Consider the following 10,473-nt stretch of genomic DNA (forward strand, 5'->3'; position numbering starts at 1 on the left):
ATAGACAAAGCTACTTTTTAAGCATAGAAATGTGAATTTATAGAGAAAAAAGGAAACTCCCAATAACATAAATGGGTAAAAACACAATGGGAATTTATATACAGCACATGTATTCATGAAAAATATTCAACACAATTAATGAAATTTAAATTAGAGCCATGTTAGAAGAAAGTTTTCCTTGTTGAATTAACAGTTACTAAAAATTTATGAAGCACAGTATTAATAGGAACATGAGGAAGTTGGTACTCTCATAAAAGAGGTGAGAAGGAATAGGTCTTTTTGGATTTTAAAAAGGCAAGGAGAATATTACATATATTTCTATTATATACTTTTCTAAATGTAACTATCTGCTTAGCACATTTTGAACATACATGAAGAGTATGCAAATGAACACATATAAACTTGTTCATATATACATTCCTCTCTTTAACTTTTTCAACATTTAAAAATATTTTTTAAAAATTTAACTGATACATGCAAACCTAAAAACATGCATATTAACAGGATACCAGGTCATGTCTCAATATGTATGTGCTTTATGTAATATTTAGATCAGATTAAACACATATTTATCCCCTCAAATATTCATCATTTCTTTATGGTAAAGATTTTCAAAACACCTTCTAGCTTTATAAAATGTATAATACGTTCTTGTTCACTATAGTCACTCTTCTGTACGATAGCACAACAGAACTTATTTCTGTCTAACTGGAACTTAGTACTCATTAATCACCCTTTCTCTACCTGCCATTCCAAGTCTTCTTACCCATTTTCATCTCAACTTCTAGGAAATTGACTCTTCTATATTCCACATATGAAGGAGACAGGTCAGTATTTTTCTGTCTGTGCATGGCTTGTTTAACTTAACAGAATGATTTCCAGTTCAACATGTTGCTTCAAATGAGACGATTTTATTCTCTTCTATGACTGAATCCTTTCTGGTTATGTATATGTACCACATCGTTTTTATCAGTTCATCTGATGGACACTTATGTTGTTTTTATTTCCTGGTATTATTAATAGTGCTACATTGAACTTGGGAATCAAGCTGTTTCTTCAGCACACTGGTTGCATCTCATTTAGGTAAATGCCCAATAGTGTTATTACTGGATCATATAGCAGTTCTTTTTTTTTTTTTTTTTTAAGTACAACCCTCATACTGTGGCTGTACTAATTTACATTCTCACCAACAGTGTGTAAATGTTCCTTTTTTCCCACATCCTTACTAGCACTTGTTATTTTTACTACATTTGATAATAGCTGTTCTAATTGATGTAAATTGATATCTTTTTTGTATTGTATTTGCATGTTTTGAACATCAGAGATATGGAGCATCTTTTATATATTAATTGATCATTTGTATTCTTTTTTTTTTTTTCCAAAAAATGTCTGTTTAGAGCTATTACCCATTTTTAAATTGGGTTACTTGGTTTTCTTTCTTTTTTTCTATTGAGTTTAGAGTACCTAAATATTCTGAATATAAATTCATTTTTCTCTCCTCTTGTTTGTCTCTGCACTCCATTGTTTGCTTTGCTCTGCAAAAACTTTTTAGTTTGATGTAGTCTCACTTTACATTTATTGTTGCTTCCTTGAGTTTTGACCTAGTAGCTCCTCTTCAAATAATTTATTATACATACTTATTTTTCCCCCTGGGCAAAAAGACTGAGGTCTTAGATTAAACACTGCAGCATGTTTTCAACAGTGAGATCCTGGAAGCAGCATACTTGACCAATTATAAGGTCCTTCTTTGTTTAATTATCTACATCAAAACCATGAAATGCAAGGCCACCCTTAAAAACTAAACTCATAATTACTTTTTTTTTGGAAATTTCTCACTGATAAAGCTAAGTAAAAACCAAAATTTGAGCACTGTGCAATGCATTTTTTGTATTTGAATAGTTTTAATTTGATTAATAATAATATGGATTGCACCTGCTGTTTTCACAAATCAGTCATCAGTTCATATTGAATTTTTATCAACTTATACATTGCTCTTAGTTTCTTTAATAATAAAACCAGATAAACCAGTAAGACATGAAAGAAAGAATACCTCCATTCTAAATGAAGCAAAGTGCAATTGAAATGCAGATGCACCAAGAGTAAAACCAAAGAAACGAATCTTTCCCTAGGCCCTGTGTTACCTAGATCAAAATATAACAGTTACTCTACTAAAAGTTTGTGGGGTAGGAGAGTTGTGGGGAATATCCATCAGTGCAAAGTGATGAACCATCAAAAGCAAGAGCCCCCCCAAAAGTTTTCTATTTTTCTTCTTTTTTCTTCTTCCTTCCTTTTTCTTTCTTCTCTCTCTCTCTCTTCTCTTCCTCCCCTCCTCTTCCTTTTTCTTCTACTTCTTATCTTTTTCTTGATTCCAGTGTTGATTCTAAGAAGTCACTAAGCATGAAGTCACTAAGCATGGAGTCCTCCTCCATGCTTACTGACTTCTTAGAGTCCACAACCAATAGTTCCCAAATTGTTGAATAAATACATAGATTTTACCATTGGTGTGTTCCTGGAAAGTAGAACTCAAAGAGTTTGTTTAGTTTTTCCTGCAAATTCAAATAATATATACTGTTAGGTACATATACTGTTAGGTATACTGTTAGGTACTTCAACTCACCTAGGATGTTTATTAAGAATTCCATGTGTTCCAGCAATAATTTTCATTCACGAAGGGTTTGTTAGTAATCCCATACATCAGTGCATCCCTGAATGTCGCTTCAAACTGTTTAATGCTAGAAAGAAGCTATGGTTTCGTTTTTGTTTTGCCTTGCTTTTGCTCCTCTGAGGATTGAACCCAGAGCCTCTGCATGCTAGACAAGTGCTCTACCACTGAGCTACACCCTCAACTCTGGAAAGATGCTATGAAATTTCTTCTCTCACTTTAAAACAGCATCTGTTAGAGGAGGGCCAAATCCGATTTCCAGGAGAAACATTCTTCATCTCTTTATCCCTTGTTTGATTCTGAAGTGGGGGTCCCAATTACCTGTTTTCTGCTGCTGTAGCTGTCTGGTAAGACAGGGACAAGTAATACAACACTTCTGACTGTGAATCAGAAAACCAATTAAATTCTCCAGATTTGCTTTTTATTTATTTATTTATTTTTTATTTCCATCCTGAAGTCTAGGTGGTAAAGTGGGAAGAAACAGCAAGACATTGAATTCTAAATGTTAGTGTCCTCCTGGTGAAGTGAAGATAAGGATTATCATGCTATGTTGCACTTAACAAAAAGCAATGTAGGGGCTGGTTTGTAGCTCAGTGGTGGAGCAATTGCCTTGCCCATGTGAGGCAATGGCAACACATAAAAATAAATAAATAAAATTATGTGTTCATCTACAACTAAAAATATTTTAAAAAACAATGTATATGAAATCACCTTAGAAATATTAATGTATTGATCAATGTAACATATATTATTTGTTTCCATAATGCAATGAATGAGTATCTTAGGTACCTGAACTTTGCTTCACTCCTTACTTTTATAAGTGCTCTGCCCTTATCAGGCCATTGCTTTATTTCTCATTGAATATGCATTTTGCCTTTAATATTTTCAACTATCTTCTCTGCAGAAGGTAAAATCTGATTAGAGCAGGTATCTTGGGGAGATTCAAATACTAAGGAGATATTAGAGTGTAGGTAAAAGTCACCTACAGCAGCTGGGCTCTATTTACATTTTGTCAATTTGTGCTTACAGTTTCTCTACAGTAGGTTTAGTGAGGTTGGCATTGGGCTGCATACCAAATAGAAGCAAATCTGAACACCTAGGTGACTCATACAGAAATTCTCCACTAATGTCCTTATAAACAAAGGAGTAGGAAAATGGAAATGCAGACTTCAAATATTTGAAGAGTTTCAAACTTAAAAAATGTCACAGAAGGCAGGAGAATTATTAATAAATGAGAGATAATAGCCCACTGTCTAGGATCAAAGACTATCAGAGGATTGTTCTCACAGAGGAAGATAGATGATTTTTATTTTTCCCCTTTTGACATTTTTTAAATTGATCAACATGAAAGCATTTTAATTTTATTCCAAAAGTGACATCAAGGCAATTGTGTTTTTCACCAGTTTAAAAAATAAAGGTACCCCACCCCCCAAAATATTCAGAGCACCGTGGCAATTTAACAAATAATTTTGAAATTTAATTCATGTCCTCCTTGTGCTGAAGAGTTCTTTTGGAATATTAGCTGAACTAATCCCAAAATAAGATTGCTGATTCAGGGGAATCACTTAAGTTTCCGCAGCTCATTAAAGGGACCACATTTATTTGAAGACACGGTTTGTCTCGTAACATGGTTTTTCTTTAGTTGTTTTTATTTTCGAATCAGACACATGAGTTTGCTTAGAAAATTTCAAGAAAACGACATATGAATCTGACTAATTTTTGTAAGTCAACCCTCTACCTGTAAACACAAAAAATGCAGGATAAATTAGAGAAAATGTAAAATAAAAATTTGGCAAAAACGTCTAAGTCCCCAGCTGACAAAAATAAGAGAAAATAAAATAGGATTTGCCAGGGGAGATTGATCTTTGGGGCTAGTAAAGTTTTGAAATGGAAACTAGGCTCTAAAGTTAGGGTTAATTCTTATTAGAGAAAAAATGTTAGGCTTTAAGTCAGCAATTATTGGAAAAATAGGGCCCAGTCTTCTTGGTGCCCTTTGAAATATTTCCATCTTGCATGTGGTGGATAAAAGAGCAATCAATGGAAAAAAATAGTTCATACTTGTATTCATTTTGAGTATGTGGCTAACACTTGAATGGAAGAGAAATCACATAACCGAATGCTACATTCATATTAACCTGCCTGAGTACCATTAACACAGTAAGATAAATTAGAGAGGTACCAATGAGAATCTACTCCACAGAAATCAGCTTTCCAAGAATTTTTTTACTATTTTCTCATCAAGTGTTACATTCTAGAGCCAGGACGCTAGTATATGTCTCTGAGATTTCCATTTGTGCTTTATTCATATAAATGGTTCTTCTCTTTCGAAAGAGCTACCAATCTTGTAGAATTCAAAATGAACAATTGGTAAAATCTTAATATCCTGCCATGGTTGCAAATAAGAGAATCAATTATGAGTAGAATTAAGTACAAGGAGATAATATTTTTAAAGGACATAAGAAATTTCTCATAGAACTGAAGGAAAGGAATATGTCCCTAAGAAGTGAATAAATCTATTGTTTTTAAGAAATCAAATATGTAAAAATCCTGCCTGTTGATTTGATCACTTTTCTATATCTCTGTTCATTTTTCTTTTTTGGTGTATAGATTTTTTTTTCTTATATTGATTGATATAATGGAAAACCTATCTAGGAAAGACTTTATAAATGTTTTTATTACTTCTGTTTAAAAGATGAAGCTCGGGGTGGGGTTGTAGCTCAGTGCCTAGCATGTGTGAGGGCCTGGGTTCAATTCTCTGCACCTCATTAAAAAATAAATAAAATAAAGGCCACAAAAAAAAGTAAATCTCTGATAAAAAGGGAGGTTCTACTTCAGTATAATCAGAAGAGCACAGCACTTAGAACCAGAATAAGTGACTTTTCCTGCAGTACCACTGCAGTTTTTTTAAAAGTCATTTTCTTTTTTAGTACATTCTCATCTTTTGTTTTTTGTGAGTTATACTGTTCATATGTGTTTATGCAACAATTAATTTAAAATTTATAAAACATCCTAAATGTATAAAGTGCTATATACAAATAAGCCCACCATTATTTCATTCTCAGTCCTGTGGTTGTGGATTAAGTTAAAGATAGAAATAGGGGCTGGGGTTGTGGCTCAGTGGTAGACCATCGGCCTAGCATGTATGAGGCACTGGATTCGATTCTCAGCACTGTATATAAGTAAATAAAATAAAGGTTCGTTGACAACTTAAAAAAATTTAAAAAAAATAAAGATAGAAATAGATATTACCATCACTTCCAAAAAATTCTATCTAAAAGATGGGTTAGATAATGTATTATATCTATTAAAACATGAGAAATAAAGTCTCACTAATGACAAGCAACATATGCTTTGCTACAGAACAATTACTAGACTATACAAAGCAGTATTTGTCAAGTGTGTGTTTTGGAGCACTTTTATCATTATTTTACCATTATTCTAATAGAAATTCCTGAGTTCCTTTCTATACTTGTGGTTTGGAATGTCTGAGATCAAAGCTAGGAAAATATTTTTGAAGAAGCACTTAATATCACTGATATAAACTGATTAAGAACAATTAAATTATGAAAAAATAAAACAATACCACACTGTCCAGAACTAAAAAACCTGTTTTTTTTTGTTTTGTTTTTTGTTTCTAAACACAACCTGTGTTTTGGATTGAACCAGGGCCTTGTGCATGCTAAATATGCTCTCTTCCACTATTTAAGCTATATTCCCAGCCAATGGCAGACTGATTCTATAATACTTAATAGATATTTAAAGATATACCATATGTAATAAGAGAAAGTAGCTATTGTCTTTTTTTTGAATATTCACTTATGAAGTTTTGAACAATATCTATATTATTTGGCTCTGCTTGATCTCTGGAAAGATTATCTTTCCTAACTTGTAGTATCTCTTTTTTTAAAAAAGCAGTATACTTCTAATAGTATTCTATTTATAAACTAGTATTAAGGGAATTTATACATGGTAACCAAAATTTAATACTAAGGGTAAAATTTCTCTACTTCAGTATTTTTTGATATTCACTAAGACTTGTATTATTTCTGTGTGTGGAAAAGATGTTTAAAATAATGTAGATTTTCGTAGAAGGACAGGATGACTTGGTTAGGGATACAATTAAGGTATCACAAATACAATATTTCTTTGTAATGTTTATGATTAATCTTTGGAATAATACACAGCCTTAGAAGAAGTGTTATTATATTTTATATACTTCCCTTTTAGAAATCAAGTGTAAAATCTTATAAATGTGTGTCAAAATTTCATGCCTAGAAAAGAAAATAACTATTTTTTAAGTTGTGTAATATAATTAGCAATAACTGATTGAGACAGAAGACAAATCCTCTCATGTATAAAAGTCAACAGCTGTAGAGGTGGCCTGCTAATCTAAACATAAGTTTTAAAAAACTGTTCCATGGAGCACTAGAAATGTTTAATATCTCATACTGGCACATTTTCCATTAAGTATTTAATGTCCCAAATTCTAATTTTCATTACTTTTTTGCTTTTAAAAGATTCTGAAGGTTGTGATTTAAAGCCCATCAGAATCAGATTTTGTACTAAAACCTTTTAAAATTTGGGCAAATATACAACTAATTGTTTTGTTTGAAAACTAAAAGAAACAAAAAGCACACCATGTCAGACGAACAGGACCTGAATAGTAGGATGCATATATATCAGAAATGGCAAGGATAGTCTGCAATGTTAATTCCTATGTCTTGGTAGATTAACTGACAAGGTTGAAATTTTGTAAAATACTGGAGCTAAACAGAATATTTACTTTTATCCTATCATTTATTCTAAAATAAACAGTTGATACCTGTACTTCCAGTATGTTTATATCATAATCATGTAAAGTGTAAAAAGCAACTTTTAACAACAAATCAATGAAGCAGATTAGGCGAATAAAGTGCAAAGAGGGGAATCTTGTTGGGTCACTGGAGACTAATTTACTTGATTCTGAAATATTTTGCTTAGAAGAGATCATGCAGTTCCAGAGTTAGTGAAGATTTAGGGGAGAGTTTCTTTTATTGCTGAAGAGAGAATTAAAGTTTAAATTCTCAGAACAAAGTTTAACATTTTAAGAAGCAGAAGAGAATTGATTCGATAGTTGTTTAGAAAAGAATAAAGCAGCTGAACAATAGGTATCTTCAAAACATTGACAGGTGCTTCTGCAATTGTGATATGGGTAAAATGTGCTAAGCTAAACATTTCCACATGGATGAAGACGAAAATCTTTCTTAACATTAACCATCACAATTTTCAATTCTGATTATGATCACTGGCACAAGCTTCTAGATTATTTTCTTGCTGTAAATGAAATCTAATAATATTTTAAAAATATACATATATAAAGCAACACTGCTTAGACATTGGACAATAATCAATTTAAGATCATAATCATTGAGAGAAAGTAAACACAAAAAGTGAGGCAAGGATTCACACAAGACTTATTTCAGAAAAATTGTCTAAATCATATTTGGGGAAGAAAGCCCAGTAAGAGAGAAGAAACCTCAATGGGAGGAAGAGAGAGACTTAAAAATAAGATGTTTTAAGCAGGTAGTATTTAAAGGCACAAAGTCCTAGAGAAGAAGTTCACAGAGAAACAGTCCCTGAAATCTGCACATTCTTACCAGAATTCATTTGTATTTACAGGGCAGGAGTAAGACTTCAGAGACAATATAAAACTAAGAGATAAGAGTTTGGATTTCAAGTGCAGCCAGAATGGGGAGACCATGGTGAACATCATGACTTCCTGTTCAATCTCCAGAAAGATTATAAATCATGAAAACACACCCAAGGAATAATATTTTCCAATGAAGGATAAAGGAAATCTTATATAAACTTATCTTGATAAATTTTAGACAGTCTTTTTAGTATTAAGTTAATAATCTATGAGGAATTTTTAATCCATAAGAAAAGTTATCTAAGTTTTAGAAAAAAAATAAATCCAAGATCCTATATTATATAGTATACAAAAACAGATAATTAAAAAAATCACCTACTATTTTAACTCATTAGCAGCAGAACTAGAGCAGATCCAAATATTGATTCAGCAAGATTTCCAAATAAATATAGTAGCATGTATTTAAATAGAGTAAAAGATGGGGGAAAAAAGGATAAAAACAGAGAATTTCAAAATATATATTAATCAATAAAATGAAAATCCAATATATATTCCATAAAGGCAAAATATGACCAGCTGAAGTCAAGAACTTGATGAATTGATTCAACAGATGACTGGGTCCAACAGAAGTTAAAATTAGTGAAATTAAAAAGAAAAATAGAAAATGCCCAAACCAAGCCACTGAAAAACACAATACTGAAATGAGAGATGAACTCAAGAAAGCTCAAAACATTATACATAGGATAGCCAGTAGAATAAAACCAATTATTTAAACAACAAACCAAAACAGTAATAATGAAAGATGGCTTTTAAAAACAAAAACAATAAAAGGCAGAATACAATGAATCATAAGTTTAAGAGATTGAAAGATAAAACATGGCAATAAAATCTTATTCAAACTCTAAATAAAAAGGTTTGAGAGGTGGAATGTGAGAGAAAGCTAATTAAATTTGTCTTCAGATTTGAATTGCATTAAATACTAAAAGTATTGCTGTCATCTCTGTTAAAATAAAGTCAGATGAACATATGAAATGCAAGACAGATTGAGAAATTCCAAAAATGATGAGTAAATTACTAAATTCAATGAATATTGATAGATTAATAAAACTGAATTATTATGGAATTTAAAGCTTATAGAAAGCAAAACAGTAGAATCAAAATTGGACAGCAAATGGTGTTTATTTACAGCACCATTTAAGGAAGTGTCTAATGTATTATTTTAAAGAAGTTTAATTTTAATCTTTTTTTTTTTTTTTTTTTTGGTACTGGGGATTTAACCCAGGGAATTTTTCACTAATCTAATTCCCAGAACCTCTTTTTCTCATTTTGAGACAGGATCTCACTAAGTTGCTTAAGAGTCTAAGTTGCTGAGGTTGGCCTGGAACTTTCAATCCTCCTGCCTCAGCCTCCCAAATCACTAGGATTATAGTCATGTGCCACCACAATTGTTTTAAAAGTGCCAAAAGTATATGTTGGAGAATAGATAGCCTTTTTAACAAATGGTGCTTAGAAAACTGGATAGCCAAATGCAGAAAACTGAAGTCTGTCTCTCATCCTGCAAAAAAGTTAAATCAAAGTGGATCTAAGACTTAGGAATTAGAGCAGAAACATTGCAAGTACTAGAAGAAGACAAAGGGTCAACACTCCTACATATTGGAATAGGCACTAGCTTCCATAACAAGACACCTAAAGTTTAAAAAATAAAACCAAGAATCAATAAGTGTTATGGCATTAAATTAAAAGGTTCTACACAGCAAAGGAAATTATACAGTGTGAAGAGAGAACTTACAGAATGAGAAAGAATCTTTGCCAGCTACTCCTCTGACAGGAGATTAATATCTTGAATATATAAAGAACTGAAAAACTTAACACACACACAGCACACACACACCACACCACACACACACACACAAAACCCCAGCAACAAATGAGCAAAAAAATCTAAACAGACATTTCTCAAAAGGAGAAACACGAATAACCAACAAATACATGAGCAAGTTCAACTTTCTTAGGAATCATGGAAATGTAGATCAAAACTACACTGAGATTTCATCTCACTCTAGTCAGAATGGGAATTATCAAGAAGGCAAATAATATTAAATTCTGATGAGAATATGGGGAAAAGATACACTAATACATTGATGGTGGGACAGCAGATCAATACAACCTCTGTGGAAAGCAG

Source organism: Sciurus vulgaris, assembly GCF_902686455.1.
Source record: "Sciurus vulgaris genome assembly, chromosome: 6".
NCBI classification, from domain to species: domain Eukaryota; kingdom Metazoa; phylum Chordata; class Mammalia; order Rodentia; family Sciuridae; genus Sciurus; species Sciurus vulgaris.